The following is a 25825-nucleotide window of genomic DNA, read 5'->3' as shown; positions in this document are numbered from 1 at the left end:
TACTATATGTGTGCTTAGAAGAAATGGAGTAACTCTCAGAGTCAAGAAAAGAGTCCAAAATGAAGTACTTGGGTGCAATCTCAAAAACAACAGAATGATCTCTGTTTGTTTCCAAAGCAAACCATTCAATATCACAGTAATCCAAGTCTATGCCCCAACCACTAATGTCAAAGAAGCTGAAGTTGAACGATTCTATGAAGACTTACAATACCTTCTAGAACTAACATCCCCAAAAGATGTCCTTTTCATTATAGGGGACTGGAATGCGAAAGTAGGAAATCAAGAGATACCTAAAGTAACAGGCAACACTGGCCTCGGAGTACAAAATGAAGCAGGACAAAGACTAACAGAGTTTTGCCAAGAGAACGCGCTGGTCATAGCAAACACCTTCTTCCAACAACACAAGAGATGACTCCACAATGGACATCTCCAGATGGTCAATACCGAAAACAGATTAATTGTATTCTTTGGAGCTGAAGATTGAGAACCTCTATGCATCAGCAAAAACAAGACTGGGAATGGACTATGGGTCAGATCATGAACTCACAGCAAAATTCAGAATTAAATTGAAGAACACAGGGAAAACAACTCAGCCATACAGGTATGACCTAAAATCAAATCCCTGATGATCATACAGTGGAAGTGACAAGTAGATTCAAGGGATTAGATCTGACAGAGTGCCTGAAGAACTATGGATGGAGGTTTGGGACATTGAACAGGAGGCAGGGATCAAGACCATCCCCAAGAAAAATAAACGCAAAAAGGCAAAATGATTGTCTGAGGAGGCTTTATAAATAGCTGAGAAAAGAAGAGAAGTGAAAGGCAAAGGAGAAACGGAAAGATATACCCATATGAATGCAGACTTCCAAAGGATAGCCAGGAGAGATAAGAAAAACTTTTTAAGTGAACAATGCAGAGAAATAGAGGAAAACAATAGAATGGGAAAAACTAGAAATCTCTTCGAGAAAATTAGAGATACCAAGGGAACATTTCGTGCAAAGATAGGCACAATAAAAGACAGAAATAGTATGGGCCTAACAGAAGCAGAGGCTATTAAGAAGAGGTGGCAAGAATATATAGAAGAACTATACAAAAAAGATCTTAATGACCCAGATAACTACGATGGTGTGGTCACTCACCTAGAGCCAAACATCCTGGGGTGTGAGGTCAAGTGGGCCTTAGGAACCATCACTACAAACAAAGCTAATGGAGGAGATGGAATTCCAGCTGAGCTATTTCAAATCCTAAAAGATGATGCTGTTAAAGTGCTGCACTCAATATACCAGCAAATTTAGAAAACTCAGCAGTGGCCACAGGACAGGAAAAGGCATTTTTCATTCCAATCCCAAAGAGCAATACCACAAAATGTTCAAACTACCACACAATTGCACTCATTTCACATGCTAGCAAAGTAATGCTCAAAATCCTTCAAGCTAGGCTTCAACAGTATGTGAATACAGAAATTCCAGATTTACAAACTGGATTTAGAAAAGGCAGAGGAACCAGAGATCAAATTGCCAACATCTGTTGGATCATAGAAAAAGCAAGAGAATTCCAGAAAAACATCTACTTCTGTTTCATTGACTATGCCAAAACCTTTGACTATGTGGACCACAACAAACTGTGGAAAATTCTTCAAGAGATGGGAATACCAGGCCACCTCACCTTCCTTTGGAGAAACCTGTATGCATAAGAAACAACAGTTAGAACCAGACAGGGAAAACAGACTGGTTTCAGATTTGGAAAGGAGTATGTCAAGGCTGTATATTTTCACTCTGCTTATTTAACATGTGCAGAGTATATCATGCAAAATGCAAAGCTGGATGAAGCACAAGCTGGAATCAAGATTTTTGAGAGAAATATTAATAACCTCATATATGCAGATGACACCACCCTTATGGCAGAAAGTGAAGAGGAATTAAAGAGTTTCTTGATGAAGGTGAAAGAGGAGAGTGAAAAAACTGGCTTAACACTCAACAATCAAAATACTAAGACCATGGCATCCAGTCCCATTACTTCATGTCAAATATACGGGGAAACAATGGAAACAGTGACAGACTTTATTTTCTTGGGCTCCAAAATCACTGTGGATGGTGACTGCAGCCATGAAATTAAAACACATTGGCTCCTTGGAAGAAAAGCAATTACAAACCTACACAGCATATTAAAAAGCAGAGACATTATTTTGCTGACAAAACTCCATCTAGTCAAAGTTACGTTTTCTTCCGGTAGTCATGTACAATTGTGGGAGTGGGCCATACATGTCTACTCTGCTTCTATAGTCCTTGAATTTATAAATTCATTTGTTACATAATGTATAAATACATGATAAGGGTGAATAAATGAGCAAGAAGCAATTATTATTTCCTTTTCCTTTTTTTTTTTTTTTTGGCTTATAGAATCTTAGTTCCTTGATCAGGGATTAAACCTATCTATGCCCTCTGCAGTGGAAGCACAGAGTCATAACCATTGGTCAGAAAAGGAATTCTACAATGATTCTTTTCTAATCACTGCTAATAAGAACTCAATGGGTATTTGTTCCCATGTAGACCTTAAGTCCGTAGACATAAGATAGATGATGGGTATAGATAGATACCCATTTAGTAGGTCTAGACTGTGAAATTACATTCAAAATTTCCCTAGCTATTCTAAATTACAGGTAGGTAGAGAACATCTGGAGAATGGAATGGCTACCCACTCCAGTATTCTTACCTGGAGAATTCCATGGACAGAGGAACCTGGTGGGCTATAGTCCATGGGGGTCGCAAAGAGTCAGACATGAGTGAGTGACTGACACACAGAGAGCAATTGCATTAATACACTTGGAGGGAGAAAAGCCCCACTACCGCTGAATGAGTTATTATGTTATTAGTTTGGTATCTATTTCTATATTTAGATAAATATTAATTTATGTTTATAATTTATATATTATATATATATATAAAGCTATCTGTTTGTATTTATATTCTCACCTTATTCCAAAAGAATTTAAAACAGTCAACAGAATGCTACATCTAATAACAGGTTAAAAAAGTAAGTGAGATTATAAAAGCAAAAGAAATACACAGATAAAAGATTATCAGTCAGGACTGTTTGAAAGATGGTGCTGTCTGGGAGGAATAAGAAACCACAGAGATCAGTGATATCATTTGTATTTACTCGAAGTATTTAGCATTGCCTTCTGCAGTGATTCACAGTAAGGTGAGCTCAGGGTCAGTTTCTCCCTGCTTACAGTTTGTTATTGCTTTTCTTTTCCCTTGCCTGTGTTCTTTGAGCCAGCACCACTATGATAAAAGAAAATATTTTTAGTGTTAGTGATTTTTTCCAAGCTTGCCCTTTCCCAGCTTATTCATTTCATGAACATCATCTCTTAAAAAATTTTAAAAAGAACATACTCTCCAGCTGCCATCTAAACATAACTCTGGGATTGATTAAAGATACTTCTAGCATTAAATAGTTTTAACTATCTGGAGATGTTAATCTGAAAGACAACAATAATATCCCCCAAAACTTGTTCACCTTGGCACCCAGAGGTCCCTAAAAGTGCAGCCATTCTTACAACTCCAAAGACTGGGTGTTGTGTGAAATCTGGGGAATGGGGCATGGAGAGGATGGTGCAGGAACCAGAGCAGAGAGCAAGCAAAGTCTTTCAAATGTCTTGAATCTCTAGGAATCGAACTGTGGGTCACTGGTTCAGCTTCTGAGCATGACCTTTAAACAGCCTAGCCTGAATTCCAGATGAAACAGGACACCTGTGTGTCTCCCCAGGCTGGCTTTCCTTTCACTGCTCCCACTCAACTGCTCTGAAGGCACCAGGCAGCTGCCCTTTCCAAACACACCCATGGACCTACTGCCTACTTTGATAGTTGGAAGTTGGAAAGTGAGACCTCTCTGTGGGCTCCAATTCACTTAAACTGGTCAGACCATTAGAGGAAAGCGAGGTGGTTCTGTCTCCTTCCCCTCCCTTGTGAGCAATCAGTTTAACAGAAAACAAATCCCACTGACTCAAAAATACTCAAAGCACAAGGCAGGTCTTAGCTGGAGCCAGTTTTACAGGACAGGATGTGGTCACAAAGACCGTTATCACAAAATCATGGGACCCAGGGTCCATCAGACTGGTAGGTGAAAATGCCAGAAGGGGTTCCTGCTCTCTATGCTGTGAATACTCCAAAATAGCAAATGGTTTCTTTAACTTTTAAGGTCACGGGACACTGGAAATTCTGAAAACACTACTCGGTGGAAGCATTTTATTCTCAAAGGGAAAGCGCAAACCTTAATTTCCTTTAAAGCATGATCAAATGAACTACCCAAATGTTGAAATTCCAGAGAGTTCAATGAACTTCAAAACAACCTGAGCATTCCGGTTTGTTTTCAGAGGTGTGTAGAAGGAGTGCTTGTGCCTGGTAATGCCTGTAGGGCTTAGAACTCGAGGATTTGAACTAGTGTTTCCTGTCAGCCATTCCCTAGATCTAATCACATCACTGGCAAGTCATCTCACCACCAAAGCCTCAATGACATCCTCTTTAAAGCAAGGATAGAGCTATCGAAAGCATTAACTGTGAAAATGCAGGTTACAATGTCTGGCAAATTTCTTGGCATCCATTTGCTCAGATGAATCTGAAGCAGACAATGCTGGGAGAGGTAACATAGTGGACAACTGGTGCTCACTTCAAATAATCCCAGGAGGCCATAGCCTCAACCTAGTCTGTCCTTCCAGAATTAGAGACTACTTTTTCCAACTCCAGCTTCTTTAGGAGAAGAGAGAGATTCAGAGGTGTAACAGTGAAGTCCCTGACACTTAACAAGGGAAAGGATGCAGTGTGGCGTGGTTGATTCTGAAACCCAGAGACCTTTGCTACAACATGCTTTCTTCTGTGGGTACCAAAAGTCACGTTTTTATACTCATTGATCCTTCTCCTCAAGAATATCAGTGAGTTGCTTCAGCACTTATAAAACAAGTCTCCTAAGGCTCATCATCCTAGCTTGACCATGACTTTCCAGTTTCATTATTAGGCAGTAAAACATGGCAGCAACAAGGATATGCTGTAAATCCATACCTGAGTCTAGAGATGAAAACATGGTTAAGTTGATTAATTTTTGTAAGACTTTTTCATCTGTAAAATGGAAATAATAAAAGAACCTACTGAGTAGGGTTTTAATGAGGATTATGGAGGTTAATAAATTTCAGTTGCTGGGCACTGCACTTGGCACACAGTGATTAGTCAAAGAAGTTTGATTGCTATTAACACTATAGGTATTGAGGGCTGTGTGATTGGAATTACGATTAGGTAAGAGCACATATAGTAAAAGTGTGATGAAGTAAAATTTTCTAAAATTGGCTATAATGATGTTTGTCATAGAACAACAAAAGTTGATTACATAATATCTAAAATTCAGCATTAATAGTTATACAATAAGAGTTATGATTTTTTTCAATTTTCAGGCTTTCAAAGTAAGCCTAAAATGAGAGACCAAATTCCAGATATCTCCATATTCTTGAATTTTGCTTTAACTGAATTGGAAACTCATTCATACTTTAATGCAAGATAATGGGTATGAACTTCTCCCAATGAGTAGATCAAAATATTTAGTAATAGGCAAGAATAAAGAACATGAAATAACTTAACTGGATTATAACCATCAACAGGCAGAGGTTGCATCATTTTTATATCTAGGTGCCTAATAAATTCCATTATTTGAAAGCAAGAGTAAAAGTCAAAACAGTATTAACCGTTGAGTATGAGAAGGAACCAGAGCAATCACATATGAGTATACTACGGTCATCACTTAAACTATACTCATGGTATTTTGAAGACTAGAATGGGAAAAATGGGTCATTTTCTAAATGGCAAGGCCATCACTGATGTTAGAAGAGGAAAGTGTCTAGAGGTAGATCAGGACGAATCGCACAGGCAAAGAATATCTTATGTTAATGGTTACCAATAATATGCTGGAAGGGCCAGCTGTATTCTCTCCTGTGGTCATTAAGCTCTAGTGTGCAAAGCCTTGATTGGCACACACAGAGGGCCAAGCCTGCCTTCACAGCAAAAGCCATATCCATGAAAAAGTTTCTGGGAAACTTTGTGAGGAAACTGAGGGGCACCGTTGCATAAGCTGCTGGGGCTTTAAGTAGAAATTAGTATCACAGTTCTCCCTAAAGATTCTCCTATTGTTAAAACAGTCCATAGGAACTCCCTGTGTCAACACTTTTCCTTCAGATTGAGGAAAGGGCATGCCAGAAGTGTTCTAGTCAATTTTCACTCAGAGAAGACAAACTGGTAACCGAGTAGTCTGACACATACTATTACCTACTCTACTTTTCCTCTTCTAAGACATGTGGAAAGAACATAATGCTATATTTAGCAAAGTTGGTCAACATAGGTTCTGACTAATAACGGAGGAACAGGCTGACAGTAAACGATAACAAAATATTATACTGCGTCATCTTCAAACTTCAAAAGGAATGGCCCAAGATACAGCCATACGGCCTTTCACTGTCTTCCACTCACTCCCAAGGTATCCATCCAGCTATGGTGAGTCATCATCAATTTTTGGCATCAAAAGTGACAGAGTTAGTGTTTTCCCTTAAATGGAGAAATCTATTAAGACTCAGTTTTACCAAAATCATTTACTGGAGTCCTGTTCTCACTACAAAGCACAGGAAATTATGAACTTAAGTACCATCATACATTTTCATGCAAGCCTTCTTTTTTTTATGAAAATGTTGACAAAAGTTAGGCTTCTGTTGAAATCCTCATCCAGTACACTTGTACTCACGAATTTTTGGTATCACTTCCTTACAGGATGTTCTGGCTGAAGTAAACTAAGGAAAATTCAGTTGTTACATTTGATAGTAAAAGAATATCTAGAGCTTTTGTTAATTGGGCTGTGAATAGTTATTCCCTGTTTAGACACTCTTCAGCTGTGAAGGAGATTGGCAGAGGATGAGACGGTTGGATAGCATCAGCAACTCAATGGACATGAATTTGAGCAAACTCCAGGAGACAGTGGAGGACAGTGGAGCCTGGTGTGCAGTCCATGGGGTTGCAGTCGGACATGACTTAGTGACTGAACAACAACAGCAAAATATAAGGAAAAAAATGCATGTTCTCATTCCAAACTTTTTATGCTTAAAATTGTGATTTATTTTAGGAAATAGAAAAGGACCAGACACTTGGTTTAGGGGAAGAGGAAGGCAGAAAAAGCATGGCCAGACGCTCATGTCCAGAAAGCTGCTGGAAACCCTCCAGTTCAGTGGGAGACTTAGTTGACTGGGAATTTGCCATTGACAGCAAGTGGATAGGAATGAACACGAGCAGAGTGCTACGTGTTTGGAATCACCACAGTGAGGGGATCAAGAGGAATAAAGGACCCAGTCACTTAGCGTAGGCAAATCTCTACATCTTTTGCTTCTTCCCAGGAACTTTTCTAATTGTGTTTTTCTGTCTTGACAACCAAATTGCATAAGACCATGAAAAGCTTGTCCCACTCCCTGTCTTACTGGAAAAAGAGGAATGAGGATCCTTCAGAAGGAATATTCTTCCTTACACTAGGAAGGACGGAGGAAGGTAGAGAAGAGCTGCCTCGGTGTTTCTATTTGTTATCACAGCAGAAACAAGAATTATCCTGGCTTATACATCTTCCATACTCATTTCATCACATTATTTAAATAACCCACATCTATTGTTTCTATCTCAGAAATCTTTCAGGATTCATCTCCTGTTTTCTAACTCCTATACTCCCTTCTTTCAGTTGCACATAATTTCTTACTTTTCTACTATAAAAATCCCTTAATTGGGCACTTTGTTGTTTTTCTTCATTATAGTTCACCTTTCACACTGCTATAAAGACTCTCTTTCTATAACAAAATCTGATCGTATCACTTCTTTACTTAAAAATCTATTCTCTGTTGTTTCAAAGTGTCTGATTTTTGTTCTGGATGTGACCTTATAAATTATACTAAAAATCAAAACTCCACAGTTAATTTTGACCTACAGCTGTTACTGAGAACCACTGTTTTAAACTTTTCCATGTAAAGGAAAGCAAAATAGGCATTATATTGCTCTGATAATATGTCTTAAAATTCTTATCTAGGAAAAACAAAGGAAGTGGGACTGGTTTTGTTTTTCTAGTATATGTCATATAAGTATAAAAATGCCAAATTAAATAACTCCATCATGGATAGCAGATATAGTGGAATTTGCTATCTTTTCAATACAGTTTTCATTTACATGAAAGATCCATCAACACCATCGAGTTCCAAGGCCAATGGATTTATCCAAATAAGAACTGGCTATCCTCTGATAACTACCTACCCCACCCTTCTATCAGCTTTTCCAGGCTATTAGAAGTTATATCAGAACACTTTCTTCTTTATTTATTTAGAACATCAAGATAAGGGAAAGAGAAAAATTAGGGAAGACAAAGATTATACCAGGCAATTCAGCACTGGGAAGAATTAGTTAGAAAATGTGTCTTCATATTCTCTTTAGTTCTACTTTTGGAAACAGAGAAACATTCAAAACCAAGGAGATAATAAATGTTTATGCACCTATTATCCAGTTTCAAAATTATCAACTCATCTCCAGCCTTGCTTCATTAATACTCCCCCCACATACGCTCTTTCCATCATACACACTGGATTATCTTGTAGCAAATCTAAGACTTTTCTTTATTCCTCTGGAAATATTGTAATATGAACCTGTAAAAGACAAAAGCTTTAAAAACAGAGCCACAGTACACTTGGCTGCTGCTGCTGCTTAAGTCACTCCAGTCGTGTCCAACGCTGTGTGACCCAATGGACGGCAGCCCACCAGGCTCCTCTGTCCCTGGGATTCTCCAGGCAAGAACACTGGAGTGGGTTGCCATTTCCTTCTCCAATGCATGAAAGTGAAAAGTGAAAGTGAAGTCGCTCAGTCGTGTCCTACTCCTAGCGACCCCATGGACTGCAGCCTACCAGGCTCCTCTGTCCATGGGATTTTCCAGGCAAGAGTACTGGAGTGGGGTGCCATTGCCTTCTCCTGTACACTTGGCTGCACTGCAATATTTTGCTATTGCTGCTGTAACAAATTATCACAAACTTAGTGGTTTATAAAAACACAAATTTATTCTCTTATAGATCTAAAGGTCAGAAATTGGAAATGAGTCTCAAGGGAGATAAACTCAAGGTGTCATCAGGTAGGACTCATTCCTTTTCAGGTCTCCACAGGAGAATCCATTCCTTGCCTCTTCCAGCTCCTAAAAGCTAATGGAATTTCATGGCTACATCACTCTGACATCTGCTTCAGTCGTATTTTCTTCATTGACTTCCTTACTTCTCATTTCTAAAGATTGCTGGATTACATTTAGGTTCTACCCACATAGTTCAGGTCAATCCTTAACCATATCTGCAAAGTCCCTTGTTTGGTACATATTGGCAAGTACCAAAACCTAGGACATGAACGTCTTTGCTGCTGTTGCTGCTGCCACTAAGTCGCTTCAGTCGTGTCTGACTCTGTGCAACCCCATAGAGGGCAGCCCACCAGGCTGCCCCGTCCCTGGGACTCTCCAGGCAAGAACACTGGAGTGGGTTGCCATTTCCTTCTCCAATGCATAAAAGTGAAAGTGATGTCGCTCAGTCGTGTCCAACTCTAGCGACACTATGGACTGCAGCCTACCAGGCTCCTCCATCCATGGGATTTTCCAGGCAAAAGTACTGGAGTGGGGTGCCATTGCCTTCTCCATTGAACATCTTTGGGGATCATTAATCAACCTACCACATACTCAAAAATTAACAGTAGTTCCTTAGTTTTATCATATATCTGGTCAGAGTTCAAATCCCTCTGATCATCTCATATATTCTTTTGTTTGATTCTAGAAAGAGTTATCCATTGATTGTACAGACTTAGCCTAAATTTGAAGAATGACTTCAGGTCCTGGGATAACTTATGTGTTACATCCTCAGTGTACTGATAAATGATACCACATCCATGAGAAATTCAGGCCACAGTTAAATATCAGAAAGCAGAGGATATGGCCTCTATGATAGAAGAAGGAGATTCAGAAATGAAGACACCAGGATGAACCAATCCTTGGTCACTGTTGATCTCTCTGTCTTTCTGTCAAAGTTCATACCATCAGATACCTGATTTCAAGGATGGGATAGAACAGTAGACAATTATAAGACAAAAATGTGCTCACAGGTCATTCTGGGAGCAGGATGGAAAGATCGAGACATAACTGCTTTCACTTTGCTGATTAAAAAGAAGAATAAGTTTTTTATTCTGATTTAAAAAGACAAACAGATTTTGATAGCCATATAATATGGTATAAAGATTGAATGATCTGTCCTGGGTTTGGCTGCAAACTCTACTACTAACTACCTATGTGATTTTGGGGCAAAACTTTATTATTATTTTTTTAATTTTATTTTATTTTTAAACTTTACATAATTGTATTAGTTTTGCCAAATATCAAAATGAATCCGCCACAGGTATACATGTGTTCCCCATCCTGAACCCTCCTCCCTCCTCCCTCCCCGCAAAACTTTAAAAGTTCTGGATTATTGGTCATCTTTAAAATGTGGGCGTGACTAGACAATCTTGAAAGCCCCTTCCACAGATTTTTTCTAGTGCCCATCATTGCTAATGTTAAACACAACAAAAAATGTACGTTCATCTCCAATCTCATGCACTTCACAGAATTTTCATGATTAGCAGATTTTAAAACATGATTTTGCATAGCAGTTCAATGAGATACTTGATTCTTGCAATCCTGCATGCTTCCCCAAGAGGTTCCACCTAAGAGTAGGCTGGAAACACACTAAAATATCTTAACATTGATGCATTTTTCTTGTCATTCATCCTTGCCCTCTAACTGGAACATCATTGGTATAAACAAGGTCTCCAAATACATTGTCAATAACATTCATACTAAAACACAAATTTCTGGTACTTGAGAAAATGGAGTTCAATGAATCAGTAAGAATTCATTCATACTATCATATCTGGTGACTACTAATTTTGCTAGAATGAGAGAAGAGAAATGGAAATATTTCATTTAAAGCAATATCTTTTATGATCCCAGAGAGACATTAAAAATAGAAATGTTTGCATTCCTGTGAATCAATTCAATAAAATTTCTTGGTATTGCTTGGGCAAAGGGAACAGTTAACTGGCAGTAATTGTAATCTATTCAACTCAGGCAACTCAGGTACAACATAGTAAGATTCAGGAAGACAGGCTGTTACAAGCAAAACTCCTTCACTGACAGCACCTATACCATGGGTAAATAGATCATTAGGTGGGTGGATCAGTAGGAAAGTCAAACCCAATACATTTATCTTAAAATAATCACTTGGGGTGGATATAAATACTTTTCTCTACTTTTCATAGTACAGTACGTACATTATGCTCTATATGAAATAAAGATCAGCTGGTTATTGAAAACATGTGAATCCCTCACAATGCGGTTAGAGCAACATATGGTTTCAATAACCAAGCAGTATTTGTTTAACATAGAGTGACTTTATTATTAAATGTGGTATGATTATTTAATTTGAATGTCAAATATTGAAACCAACCTGGCTAAAGATTAACAGCTAATACCTACTTAATGTTAAATATTCAACAAATGCTTTTTAATGTGGAATTGCTACTTAACTGCCTCAGTCCTGGAGATTTTCTTTTAATTTACCTTATTATCCCACAAACTCTATGTGTTAAAACCTTAGAATTATACAGCCTTAGCACTACAACCTCCTTACAAAACTTCCAGTCTATACCTTTGTCCTTTTCCATAGATGAGAGGCAAGACAGTATATTAGAAGTTTCATGAACAGTTTTCTATTTTCCAATTTAGCAATTTTCATGACACCACACTCCTATTCCCATAAAAGAATTAACTACAAGAGGATCAGCGACCCAATATTTTCTGAATAAATCTCTATAAAACCAGTATGTGGCCAGTACAGAACAATTTTTCTTTCCTAATCTACACCCTTCCCTAACTCCCACATCTCCCCACCCCCAAATATTTCCCCTTAGTGGGTCCAGCAGCTTTTGCTGGCTCAATGCCTAGGACATGAATTCTAGTCTTCAGTCCTGGAGTTAAAGATTAAAGTTCTTACTCCAGATCTCCAGTGTAGCTACAGAAAGAATGGAACTGAACCCAACTGTCTTACAGAGGAAAGATGACTGCCAAGTACTGAAAATCCAAGGAGAGGAGCAAAATCATGGCAGGAGAAGCCAGGAGTCCCCAGACTATTAGTGGGTCAGGGTAAAGCAATGAAGCCTTTTTGTATTTGGGTTTAACTGTGATTTGTGGGTAGATTAAGCCAAGGGTGGAGCAGCCCATTAAAACTGGAATTGAGCCAGATATTTGAAGAATCTGGTGTTCTATAAACATGAGTCCCTCAACCCTTCTTTCTCACTCTTACCCTCTTTGCTAAATTGGCTATAGAAACAAGACTTAATCAAGTATGTTTCAAGTCAGCAACCAAAATGGTGAGCTACATGACAGTTTATCAAGTCATATGACAAATATGTTTAATAATTGAGCTTATTTTGCCTGGAGAAGGCAATAGATAATTGTTTGAGAGAGAGAGAGAGAGTGTGTGTGTGTGCGCGCGCACACATGAGCACATGTGTGCACAGAGGGAGGGAATAGGAAGGGAGTGGAAAGGATGAGAGGAAGGGAGTGGCTGCTTTAGGACTATCTTTACATACTTTATCTGCTTTGTGGAATTAGAAACAGACTATTTCTGTATAATTCCAAGCAGAAAAATTAGTCCTGCAGTCAGAAAAACAGGGAAGTTATTTCTGCTAATAATCAAAAATAGTTCTTTTAACCATCAGAGTTGCCCAATGATAAAATGATGGAACCAGCCAACACTGTGAGGTCCTAGTTTTTGAGAATTTTTGGACAAAAAGAGACTGAACTGCCTAGGGTAACCCTTCAGTGAAGTGAGTTCTGATGCCTTTTCTGTTCAACTCAACAGAAATTCTATGGACTTGCTATATAAGCCTTGTATTCATTTTTCATGAAGTAACATTTGACTGCAGATCCTTCAGATGTGATTTTCTTTGGGAAAGAAAGGTAAAGTCAAGAGACAACAAGGGAGATGGAGCAAAGGAAGATCAGGAGTCTCTCAGAAAAAGAACTGGCCTAGAACAAACAAGAGAATAGACCTCCTCAGTTACCATAATGATTCAACAGGACACAGTTTCTACATTGAAATCAGAGAACAGGGAAGAGCTAGGTCGAATGCACTGGATTAGGGCATAAAGGTTGGAAGAGTAGCTAAGTCAGATGTCAGCTGGAGCATTCTTGCGCCATGGTGATCTTATTAAACTTGAGCCAAATTGCAATTGTCCACAGCTCCTACCCTGATTTCTGGAAGTCCCCATGTGACTTGGGAAACCAGAGTCAGATTTGATCTGGTCTCTGTTGACCTTTTCTGGACAAATATCATGAGTTTCAGGTAAACAACTTTTTTATTCTTGGGAAGATTTTCCTAACAGAGCAATATGAAGACAGAATACATAACTGATGGCCAGAGAGAGGGTTCCATCTCAGTGCTGGGGATGCTGGGGCCAGAGAGGTGATTATTTTGTCAAACCAGGTCACCATCAGGCCACAACCCAAGTTTCTGAACTATTGGCAATGGTCCTAAGAACACCTTCAGGAATAACGGAGAGGAATCTAACACTTATCCCAGGAAACTTAGGAGATATTTCATATAAGATGCTCAGAAAATAATCTATGACTTAGAGACTTTTAATATATATCTTCTCCCCATATATGTGGTTATATTATATATTTTTCCCATCATCAAAGTTAGTCAGTGGGCCCTTATATTTTTTAACAAGTGCCAGCTACATTGCAGCCATTAAAGACCTTTATTCAAAATGCAAAACACCAGACTGACATGTCTCATCAGTTGGGTTGTATGCAGCCCCTACATTGGTTGTCAGGGTAGTTTCATTTCTAATATGCTGTGATGGCAGGAGGCAGTTAAATATAGACCAGACGTGTGGACAACTCATCAAGGAAATGTCTCACGCTGTGAATGAGGGCTCTTTTACCTCTGCTATGTTTATACACTTCCCCTCCTGGGCACAGGACTCAGAGATCGGTCTCTAAACATGGTAAAATGGAGCAGAACTCTTCTGACAGGCTGGTGTCTAAGCCTGGAATGTCAAGCAGGGACTTCAAGGTCATAGCACGCTGTTTTGGACACTCCCATGTGCCCAAAGCATACATATGCCAAGGATGGGGAAGAATTAACATCCTACCTTCCTTCAGCACAAAAAAATCTTATTCCTTATCATCTTACTGTGGAAGAATATATGCCTTTCCCACCATCAATACTGACTCAGAGTGAATGATTTAAATCACACATGCCCTAATCTCTCACCGTTCATATCAGCTTCCTGCTCTGATTTCTAAGACCATAAACTCTTGAGGTTGAACCACAATGCTTATTACTTCTTAAGAGCTAGTTCCACATACACTTTCCTTGTGGGAGGAAAAAAAAAAAAAAAACTTACACTATAGACTATAAACACTCAGCCTCTCCCAAATCTAAACCAAAGACTCAGGATACACTACTGCCCACTGAACCCTCTGTCCCCAACTTGCTGCCCTCATGTGAGCTCACACATGCCACCAATCAAAGGGCATTTACCCTGTAAAAAAGTGTCTTGGTGTAGTTTTCTTTTTATTACTCTCAAGGGGCCCCATATTTTATCTTTGGGTCACATATATTTTGAAGCCTTGGAAAATTGTTTGCGAAAACTGAATTATGAGCATGCTCAAAAAAATAATATATGAGGAGCAGTTGAAGAAATTGGGGATAATATTTTTAGAGACCAGAAATTTTGAAAGGATCAGGGTAGCTCGCTGACTTTACAAGGCTAAATAATGGTTTCTGTAATTATTGAGAGCATGGTTAAACCATTGGATAGAAGTTCCAAGTGGGCTGAGGACAATTTTAGCCTGCTATGAAAATTTTACAACCACGTAATAGCCATTATAGAGGACGAGATGGTTGGATGTCATCACCAACTTAATGGACATGAGTTTGAGCAAACTCCAGGAGATAGTGAAGTAGAGGGAAGCCTGGTATGCTACAGTCCACAGGGTCGGACTCAACTGAGTAACTGTACAGCAACAAAAGATGTAATAAGCTGTCCCAGAAGATAGAGGATGCTCTGCTCCTATAGGGACAGTTCTCAAACAGACGGATTTAAAAAGAAACAAGAAGCCAAGGGTTTATGTTTAGACACCTCAGTTTGTGCGCTTAAAAATCAAAGGAAATGAAGATTTTGTGACATGAAGGCCTTTGGTGGTGTGGTAGGGTTGGAAGCCAGTCTGGATTGGAGTGAATGGGGTTTAATGATTTTATTTCAGGATCTGACCTTGTCTGGCATCTCTGTACTTTGATTTCTAATAACAGAAATGAAAGTAAAAACTCACACGTGCTGCTCCTTCGTAGAATAGTGTGGGGGAAATGGGAAATGTGACACAGGAAAAAGAAGAACAAAGGTGAGGCTGTGCATTAGTCCCCTGGCCATTGCTGATCGGAAACATAGCTGACTGCCCACTGGGCAGGGAGGCCCTATGAGAACAGGAGGCAGAAGAGAGAAGAGTCCATTGTAGTCCCTTCCATTCAATTGTCAAAGTTGGCTTCATGGAAGCCCAGTGCTCTCAGGGAGGGGAGGGGAGGGCAGGACAACTCTCATCTGTCCAAGAAGCAGCCGAGGAAGCGAGATCCCGCCAAGGCAGTTTGTAAGTGTGTAAGAACAGCATTGCTCTTTGCCATGTAGTGGGCCAAGGTGGCAGTAATGACCTACTTGGATCCATAGCTGTAGATATAGCATGGAGGCCACCGTGGCCAGAGTCAGGACAATTATAAAGATGGAGGAAAAGGAGGCAGGGGGCGGATGAGCTCTGTCCAGCATGACTCCCTACCCTGGATTCATGGTACTCTCTGTGAAACATGAATGTGGTCTCTGACCATGTCTACTCAGCCTTCTGTGTGCTGCAGCTGTGGATATTCATGCCAGAGGAACGGCTCTTTATACACCTGAACAGAGAGCAGATAACAGGTCATCCATACCAGTCACGCTTCCATTGATGAGGGAAGAAGTCCCTTCCATGAAATAACTCTATTGCCTCTAGACCCCAGAGAAGGCAAAGGCCTCTTCCTCTCAATCCTGACTCAGAAATCACACTTTCTAACATTCTTTTGGGGGAGATATTTCCTAAGACTCCTAAATAATTTTTCTTAGGGCTAGTCAAGTTGGCAAAGAGACTGTTTTCTGGGCAAGGCTCATTTTAAGAGATGATTATGTGATTTTGCATACACATGACCCTGCTCTCTTCCTACTTATTACAATTTCAGTGTGTCAATTGCAGAAGAAACAGCCTGGCATGGAAGGAAGGGAACTCGACATGGAGTTTGAGGACCTGGTAAGTCCTGGACCACTCACTGATTCTGGTCAAAATTTTAAAACCTCAGCATGATTTCCATCTACCTGTAAACTTGACTACTGCAGGCAACTGGTGCATCAAAGTTCCATGTACATTATTATTATTAGGACCTCCCAAATGTGACAGCTGGAGCAGTAGCACATGGAAAATCGATATATGCTTGGAAAGATAAATGATGGTGACATGGAGAGTCTGACTAAACCGGTTGTGAAAGGAAAGCCCTGGAAGTTCATAAGGACAGGTTTATGGCCTTAAAGATAACTCCAAATGGTATCAATGTGTTACAGGATATTCCTTGACACTGGTTCTATCTAGTGGGAAAAGACACTCAGGGATTAGAAGAAGGAATATTTAAGAGAGGTAGGACCAAGATTATTAGAGAAAGACATGGAGACAACTACAAAGTACAGGGGCCATTCTACTGAGGACATGTCAGTGTAAGCTATCACTAAGAGATCTTTCTTTATACTAAAACTTCATTCAATTAACAAGCATTTTGAGGCTACCCTTTGTATGTCTAGCTTTGATAGGTAAGGCTGTGTAGTACACAGAGAGAGTAAAAGATATGATTCTCTTGTTCAAAGTGTAAACAGCCAGCTGCCATTTTAAGGTACCATGTCTGGAACAACAAAACAGAGAAGCAAAACATAGCAAAATTTGCACATGTAAATAAAGAGAAAATAGACAATAAGAGATATCCAATATCAAACAGGGCCTTATACTGGACAATTAAAAAAACGAGAATAATAATAGATATTATTTATGGAGCGCTTACCCTATTGTATAATAGGGTCTATTCTAAGCCCTTTCATGTGCTAGTTCATTTAATCCTCATAATAATCATAAGAAGAAGAAAGTGAGGCACAGAAATGTTAGGTAACTTGCCCAGTGCTACACAGCTATTGAGTGGCGTGGAGAAAAACCAAACCCAGCAACTCTGAAGAATAAGTCCACATACTAAGAGATAAGAAACTTGAGGTTTACTAGATAGATGTTACTACAGGTCTTTCTTGTGTTCCCAGAGTCAGGTCCCTGCTCATGAGTCAATGGTTACCTGCTGAAATGACATGAGATAAACTGAATGAGCCGGGAAGTGGCGGGAAAGAAGCATAAAGATCATCATAGACAGTGGAACAGCAGAAGCAGGAATGAGCAGAACTCTGCCTTTGTTCCCAGGGCAAAGACCAGATGCCATTCAGGGAAGACATCCAGGGGCACAGTTTAGCCTTGTGATGCTACAGAGATGATGGCAGAGTATCAGAAAGCTGGAGCACAGACCAGGGCTCCATAACTCTCACGACCAAGAGAAGAGTGCCTGACTATGTCATAATGATGCCGTAAGCAACAGACATCCTCTGATCTGGTGACTGGGTTCTGCTCTGCAAATACAATATGCTACTGTAATGGCTAAAGACATATCTTGGACTCACAGTCCAAACGGCTAAGTCATGGACTCTGATGTTTCCCAGGAACTCTTGCCATGTTTGGACAAACCAAGAGAATAACTGGGATCCAGCACCCCAGGAAACACCAGCAGCCAGTGAAGCTGAGCATGTGTCTGACCGCATCTCACAGGTGAGAGTTTCAGCACCACCGCACACCAGGACAAGGGCTGAGAAAAATCCTCCATCCGTCTTTTCAAGGACGTTCAACTCTTCCACCCCCTCACGTGACCCTTTCTGAGTTCGGCAGCTTTAAGTTTTGTTTCCTCTTCACCCTCCACCCACTTCACACAGCCCATTTTACTTTCCATCTTATGCATACCCCAGGGAAAGAAGCCAACATTCTTTCCAACCCAGAGAGTGGAACTGGCCATCAGAACAAACTTTTTCCATCTAGTAAATGTTCATCTGCTATTTTAACATTTTAGTCATATCAAATGGCTGCAGCAGCCAATGCCCTCCGGGCAAGAGGCCATATTGATACAATTAGCCTACATACTCTTCCGTTCCTGAAAGTGCCGTTTCTTTACTATGCCTTGAATATCAACAGTTCTTAATTTCCAAAGACAGGACATGTAATTTAACTCCCAAATCCCACAAGGAGGAGAAAATCTGGCCCCCACCCACTCTCATATTCCCAGCAACAGTCCCACAGACTCTGTCTTTAGAGTTACACCAGGACTGAACTTTTCAATCAATTATATGCTTAGTTGGAGCCAACAGGATTTGTTTCTACCATATCATGTTTTCAGTAATTAGAAAGTAGTTCTCTGGGGCAGAGAAAACTTGAGGCTTGCCAGGAATGAGCTCTGTTGATGACTTTTGAGCCCTATGAAGGATTCCACTGTAACCACCATGACAAAAGAGATCACTTGCCTGACTACAGAGTCAGGCCATTCTTTCCATTTGGACAGCCATTTTGTCTAGCATTCTCCTAAAAGAAATTCCTTTGAAAACTGGAATTTTTAAAAAAGGTTTATAAATCAGATCTGAATTAGGTAGCAATAACTAAACCTTTTCTGACTTTCTAAATTTCAAATGCTGGAATCAGTGAAGTAGGGTGAGTGCATTTCTCTTACCACATGGTGTGACAGGTCATAAGAAAGGATCAAACAGTTCTTGGGTTGGACAAACAGTGGCCTTCCCAGCTCAGACAACGATAATTTGTCAATTCTAGATATTATACTAGGGCAATAATATGCTTGTTATCCATGTTTGCAGATAACCAGTGTTAGATTCACATAGAATTACAAAATCAAGCAAAACTGGCCTTCAGTGTCTCTTCCTTCCTATATTTCCCCCTCAACTTTCTGGTATCCTTTCAACTTTCATTTTGAGATTATATCCTAAGACTTTCTTCCCTACCCCTTAGGAAAAGTGCTTTCAGAAAATGTTAGAGAATATTAAGGTCTGACATTCTATAAATGCTCTAAGGGAGCAATTTTAGGTGATTGGGATTTTTAAGTCTCTGAATGGAATTCTAAGCACTAGCCATCAGGGGGAGTAGTTGTGATTTTGTGTGGTGACACCTTCCTGGTAGCTTTGGAATCAACACTTTAGTTTCTTACGACATAGTGTAAGAAACTCCTACATTGCCAAAACGCAGACCTGGGTCACTGGTCACTTGAACAAGGACAAGGTTACAATCATTAGTCTTTAACGCTGATATGGAGCATCTCACTATCCTTTGTATTTAAGAATGAATTTCCCTGATAATGACTTCTCTTAGATTCTGCCAATTTTCAGGCCTATAAGTCCTGAAAGTCAGTAATAGTCACTGCATAGTACTTGCAGATCTCTGGAGTCAAATTATAAATAAGCAAGGGGTAGAGACTAAATTATTCAAAATATATGAGTAATATTTGAGAATTTCTGAATATATGGCTTATATAACTTAACAGGTAACAATTTAATTGTGCATTGATAAAATTTTTAGTTATAAGGAATGAAAAATATATTTCAGATGTTATTAAATCAGGTAGTTATTAGGCTTAGATTCTACGAACCGACTAATAGCTCATAGAATTTAAGATTTATTGAGTACTTCCTATGGGCTAGAAACTATAAGTACTTTACATGTATTAACTCATTTGATCCTCATGGAAACCTTAAGGAAAATATACTGTTACTACTTCTAATTAATAAATGAGAGAACCAAAACACAGAGATATTAAGTAATTTGCAGAAGATCACAGGCAAGAATTTGAACCACACAAGTCTGACTCCACAGCCTGAGGTCTTAGAAGTAGCTCCAAAGGTCATATTACTTGTTTTGAAAAGGATTAACTTAGGAATTTATTGAAAAATGTAAGTGGTCAAGTTGGGATGGAAAACTAGCTTTTTTAATTCCCAAATTATAACATATTTTACTAGCCTAGCCCACTGAAAACTAGCCAGGGATTTCTCTTTAATAGCACAAGAGAATCACTTTCTAAAACGGGGTTAGAACGCCAATCAGCAGTAGATCTAGGATCACATCAGAGCAGGCAGGGAGGACACTAAGAAGGTGACATGATCAACCACGCACTGTGAAGGTCACAGAGGACATACCTAGACACGGCTGCGGCGCTCAGGCCCGAGATCTCCCACTGGGCTCTGCTCCACTAGCCCTCTCCCCTTTTAACCTGTGACCCTGAAATTTGGATGCTGCTTACACATTTTGATATTGACACAACAATCTGACTTGGTTATTTTTCCCTGACTCTGTATCCACCTCATCCGTCCTTCATAGACCTTAATATTGAACCTTGTTTTTAAAATCCTCTCCCTTTATTTAATGCTTTAGGGAAGACATTCTTGACACTGGACCAAACCTCACTATTATTAACTCAGACCTGAAACACGTCCTCTGGTATGTAACATTATTTAATAGATTTCAACTTCTCAAAACTGGAATTTCTTAAACCTAGTAATGAATCAGGATCATGGAGCTTTTTAAAAATATGGATTCTGAAGAAAACATAACTTTGGGATAGGCAAATATTTCCAAAATAGGAAACATATAGTATTAATAAAAGGTAAAACATAAAAATTAAGAGCTTCTGTCAATCAAAAGTCACTATTAGGGAGTAAAAAAATAAGTCACAATGTAGAAGAACATATTTTCAACACATAAACAGTTAAAGGATTCATACAAATTGGTAAGAAGACAGATGCCACTAGAAAAAAAGGCAGAGGATTTGATCAGGGTCTTTACAAGGGAAAGATAACCAAATGATAAAAAACAATAAAAAGATTCTCAACATTCATGAGGCAAACTTGAGTTAAAACCATAATGAGATACCACAATTACTTACCAAGACAGATAAAATTTAAAAGATTCATATAACGAAACATTAGCAAGTTTGTGGAGGCTTGTTTATTGCTGGGAGTATAAACTGGTAGAACCACTTGGAAAACTATTTGGCAGTATCTGCTAAAACTAAATACATGCATACCATCTGACCAGCAATTTTACTTCAAGGAAAATAACCAACAGAAACACATACATAATTTTACCAAAAGGCACGCTAGGAATTTTCACAGCATTGCTATCATAATAGACAAAAATTTTTTAAGTTAATCACAAAATGGATGGATAAATAATGGTACACTCATAGAATACTATAAAAAATGAGAATGAACAAACTATCATCACAGGTAAAAAAGACTTAAAAGTCTTGCAAACACAATGTTGAGCAAAAGAAATCAGGGACAATATTCAGTGAATGAACCATTTATACAAAAATGAACCATTTATACAAAAGTCACAAACTGGTAAAGCTAATCCATGAAGAGTGGAAGTCAGTATTGTGATTACTTTGGAGAGGTTAATGCCTGAGATGGGGCAAGGGGACAGCTAGTGATGGCTTATCTCTCGTTTTGTGAGACACTGTTACTTGGGTGTACAGACTTTGTGACAATTATTTAAACTATACACATGTGATTTTGTCAATTTATCTGTGTGTTATATTTTAACAAAAAATTTACCTTAATGAAGTACATATTGCTGGGGCTTTTTCTCATACCTAGAGAATCAGAAATTCCTGCTTAGAGGCCAGGGAATTTTATTATTAAAATAAAATTATTTAAATTATTAAAAATAAAAATTAAAGAACTAAAAATCAAAGCAGAAATAAATGGCCTAGGGACTAAAAAAGAAACTAAGAGTTGATTTTTTGAAAAGATAAACAAAATGAATAGACATCTAACTGGACTCACCAAGAAAAAAGAGACAGGATGCAAAATAAAGAAATCAGAAATGAAAAAGGAGTTATAACTGACACCAGAGAAACACAATGGATCATAAAAGATTACTATGAACTTACTATTACAATAAAATGGATAACCTAGAAGAAATAGATAAATTCCAAGAAACATACAATCTCCTAAGACTGAATCAGGAAGAAATAGAAAGCATGAACAAACCAATTATCAGTAATAAAATTAAAATCTGTAATAAAAAAAAATCCTGAACAAACAAAAGTATAGGACTAGACAATTTCACAGGTGAATCTAACCAGACATTTAAAGAATTAATGCCCATTCTTCTCAAATTATTCCAAAAAGTTAAAGAGAAAGGAGTACTTACAAACTCATTCTACAAGGCAAGCATCACTGATACCAAAAGCAGACAAGAACACTAGAAAAGAAGAAAATTACAGTCTAATATGACTGATGAACATAGATGCAAAAATCCTCAACAGAATATTAGCAAGCTGAATTCAACAATACATTAAAAGAATTGTATACCATGATCAAGTGGAATTTATCTAAGGGATGCAAAGAGAGTTCAATATCCACAAATCAATCAATATCACATGCCATATTAATAAACAATAAAAGCCATAAGATCATCTCAATATATGCAAAAAAAATTTTTGAAAAAAAAATCAACATCTATTTATAATAAAAATTCTCAACAAACTGAATACAGAGGGGAAAATACCTCAAAAAATAAAGGTCATATATGATAAAATCACAGCCAACATCATAATCAGCAATAAAAAAAAAAAATGAAAGCATTCCCTCTAAGATCAGGAACAAGACAATGCTACCCACTCTTACCAAATCTCCAATACTTTGGCCACCTGATGAGAAGAGCTGACTCATTTGAAAAGACCCTGATGCTGGGAAAGATTGAGGGTTGGAGGAGAAGGGGAAGACAGAGGATGAAATGGTTGGATGGCATCACTGATTCGATGGACATGGGTTTGGATAGACTCCGGGAGTTGGTGATGGACAGGGAGGCCTGGCGTGCTGCAGTTCATGGGGTCGCAAAGTGTCAGACATAACTGAGCAACTGAACTGAACTGAACTTACCAATTTTATTCAACATAGTATTGGAAATCCTAGCCACAACAATCATAAAAGAAAAAGAAATAAAGGATAATCAATTGAAAAGGAAAAATTAAAACTGTCACTATTTGTATATGATTATATATATATATATATATAATGTTAAAGACACTACCAAAATACTATTAAAACTAAAAAATGAATTCAGTAAAGATGCAAGATACAAATACATTTGTATATTTTGTATATACTTTTATATTTATTTTTTTATATTTTTGTATATATATTTGTATATACAAGATACAAATATATAGAAATCTGTTGCAGTTGTATACACTAACAGTGAACTATCAGACAGAGAAATTATTAAAACAATTCCATTTATACTTGCATCAAAAAGAATAAAGTACCTAAGAATAAATCTAACTAAGGGGGTAAAAGAGAACTATACCCTAAAAACCATGATAAGATGCTGATGAAATAAATTTAAGACAGCACAAACAAATGGAAATATAAAGTATGTCTATGGATTGGAAAAATCAATATTGTTAAAACGATCATATTTCCCAAGGCAATCTACAAATGTAATATAATACCTATCAAAATACCAATAGTATTTTTCATAGAACTAAAACAAGTAATTCTAAAATTTATATGGACACATAAAAGTCCTCAAATAGCCAAAACAATCTTAAGAAAGAAGAATAAACCTGGAAGTATCACACTCCCTCATTTCAAATTACAGTTATCAAAATAGTATGGTACTGGGACAAAAACAGATACATAGATCAATGGAATAGAATAAAAAGCCCAGAAATAACCCTACACTTGTATGGTCAGTTAATTTACAACAAAGGGGGCAAGAGTATACAATGGGGGAAAAACACTCTTATAAATGGTCTTAGGAAAACTGTACAACTACATTCAAAATAATGAAATTGGACTACTTTTATATATATATATATACTTTCATATATATATATGTATATATATATAAACTCAAAACAGTTTAAAGTCATAAATGTAAGACTTTAAATCATGAAACTTTTAGAAGGAAAAACATTATACTCCATGACATCAGTGTTAGGGGTTTTGTTTTTGGATATATCTTCTCAGATAAGGGAAACAGAAGCAATAATGAACAAATGTGACTACATAAAACTAAAAAGCTTTTGCATGGCAAAGGAAACTATCAATAAAACAAAAAAGCTTCCTACTGAATGAGAGAAGATGCTTGCAACAGATATATGTGTTAAGGAGTTAATATCCAAAATATAGAAATAACTCATACAACTCAACACTAAGCAAAAAACAACTCAATTACAAAATTAGCAGGGGACCTGAATAAACATTTTTCTAAAGAAGATATACAAATGACCAACAGACATATGAAAAGATGCTTAACATCATTGATTGTCATGGAAATGCAAATCAAAAGCACAGTGAAATACCACCTCACAGTTGTCAGAAAGGCTAACATTAAAGAGATAATATATAAGAAGTGTTGGTAAGGATGTAGAGAAAGGGAACCTTGAGCAGTATTGGTAAGAATATAAATTGGTATAGCTACTGTGTGAAAGAGTATGGAGACTGCTCAAAAAAATTAAAGCAAGAACTACTGTGCAATCCAGCGATTTCATTTCTGGGTATTCTTTCAAAGAAAATCAAAACACTAACTCAAAAAGACATCTGAACTCCGATGTTCAGATCAGCATTATTGACAATAGCCAATATATGGAAGCAACCTAAGTGTCCACTAATAGATGAATTGATAAAGCTGTGTGTGTGTGTATGTATATGTATGCACACACACACACATGCAAACACACACACAATGTAATATCACTCAGCCATTAACAAAATAATAAAATCTTGCCATTTGTGACAACATGGAATAAGTGAAGTCAGACAAAGACAAATACCGTATAATTTCACTTATATATGGGATCTAAAAAACAAATAAAATTTAGAAAAACAAAACGAATGAACAAACATAACAAAACAGAAATAGAATCATAGATACAGAGAACACATAAGTAGTTGCCAGACGGGAGGTTAGTGGAGGGATGAGAGAAATAGATGGGAGATTGAAAGGTAAAACTTACAGTTACAAAATAAGTGAGTCACAAGGATGAAAAGTACCTTATGAACGATATAATCAATAATAATATAATAGCTTTATAAGGTGACTAAACTTGCAAACATTTTCTTAAAAAAAGAAAAAAATATTCCCAGTTATTTTAATAAGCAATTAGTTTTGGGAATGGCCAAGAATAACTCCTGCAGAAGCAAAATACTAAAAATTAGTCAAATACAAAGCAAAATACAAAAAAAACTTAAAAATTCTAACGTCAGAAGGTTTATTTCACATTGAGCAACATATTCTAGAAAACAAGTAGACCAAGGAAGAGGACATTTCAGTCACATAAAGTCACATGTCCCTGCCTGGGTGATCAGATGGAGAATCTGGATGCAGTCCAGCAAGAGCCACCTGCCCTCTTGAGTGCAGGCTGCAGCTGAAGAGACAATAATACAGCTGTGGAATATCGTCAGAGTCCCTTTACCCACATTCTTGTCCTGATGAGTCACTCTGTAAAAAAAAGTATGAAACTGTTGTGTGCTGAATCTCAGCC

General features: G+C 37.9%; 1 protein-coding gene across 18 annotated transcripts in view; it reads right to left on the bottom strand.

Moving 5' to 3' along the window:
* LOC147364777 (uncharacterized) overlaps positions 1-25825 on the bottom strand; it is a 559335-nt gene that overhangs the window by 63118 nt on the left and 470392 nt on the right. For 15 of the 18 annotated variants that reach the window (XR_015134978.1, XR_015134979.1, XR_015134980.1 and 12 more), the window contains one exon: positions 25312-25782. The exons of the other annotated variants lie outside the window; for them this stretch is intronic. The gene's annotated coding sequence lies outside the window, so the exon portion shown is untranslated. Of the gene's footprint in view, positions 1-25311; positions 25783-25825 lie in introns of those variants that run through there. 18 annotated transcript variants of the gene reach the window in all.

Source organism: Bos grunniens, chromosome 10 (assembly GCF_055505025.1).
Source record: "Bos grunniens cultivar Pamir isolate PY7600 chromosome 10, Bosgru_T2T1.0, whole genome shotgun sequence".
In the NCBI taxonomy this organism is placed as follows: domain Eukaryota; kingdom Metazoa; phylum Chordata; class Mammalia; order Artiodactyla; family Bovidae; genus Bos; species Bos grunniens.
This window is presented reverse-complemented; position numbering and strand designations above follow the sequence as displayed.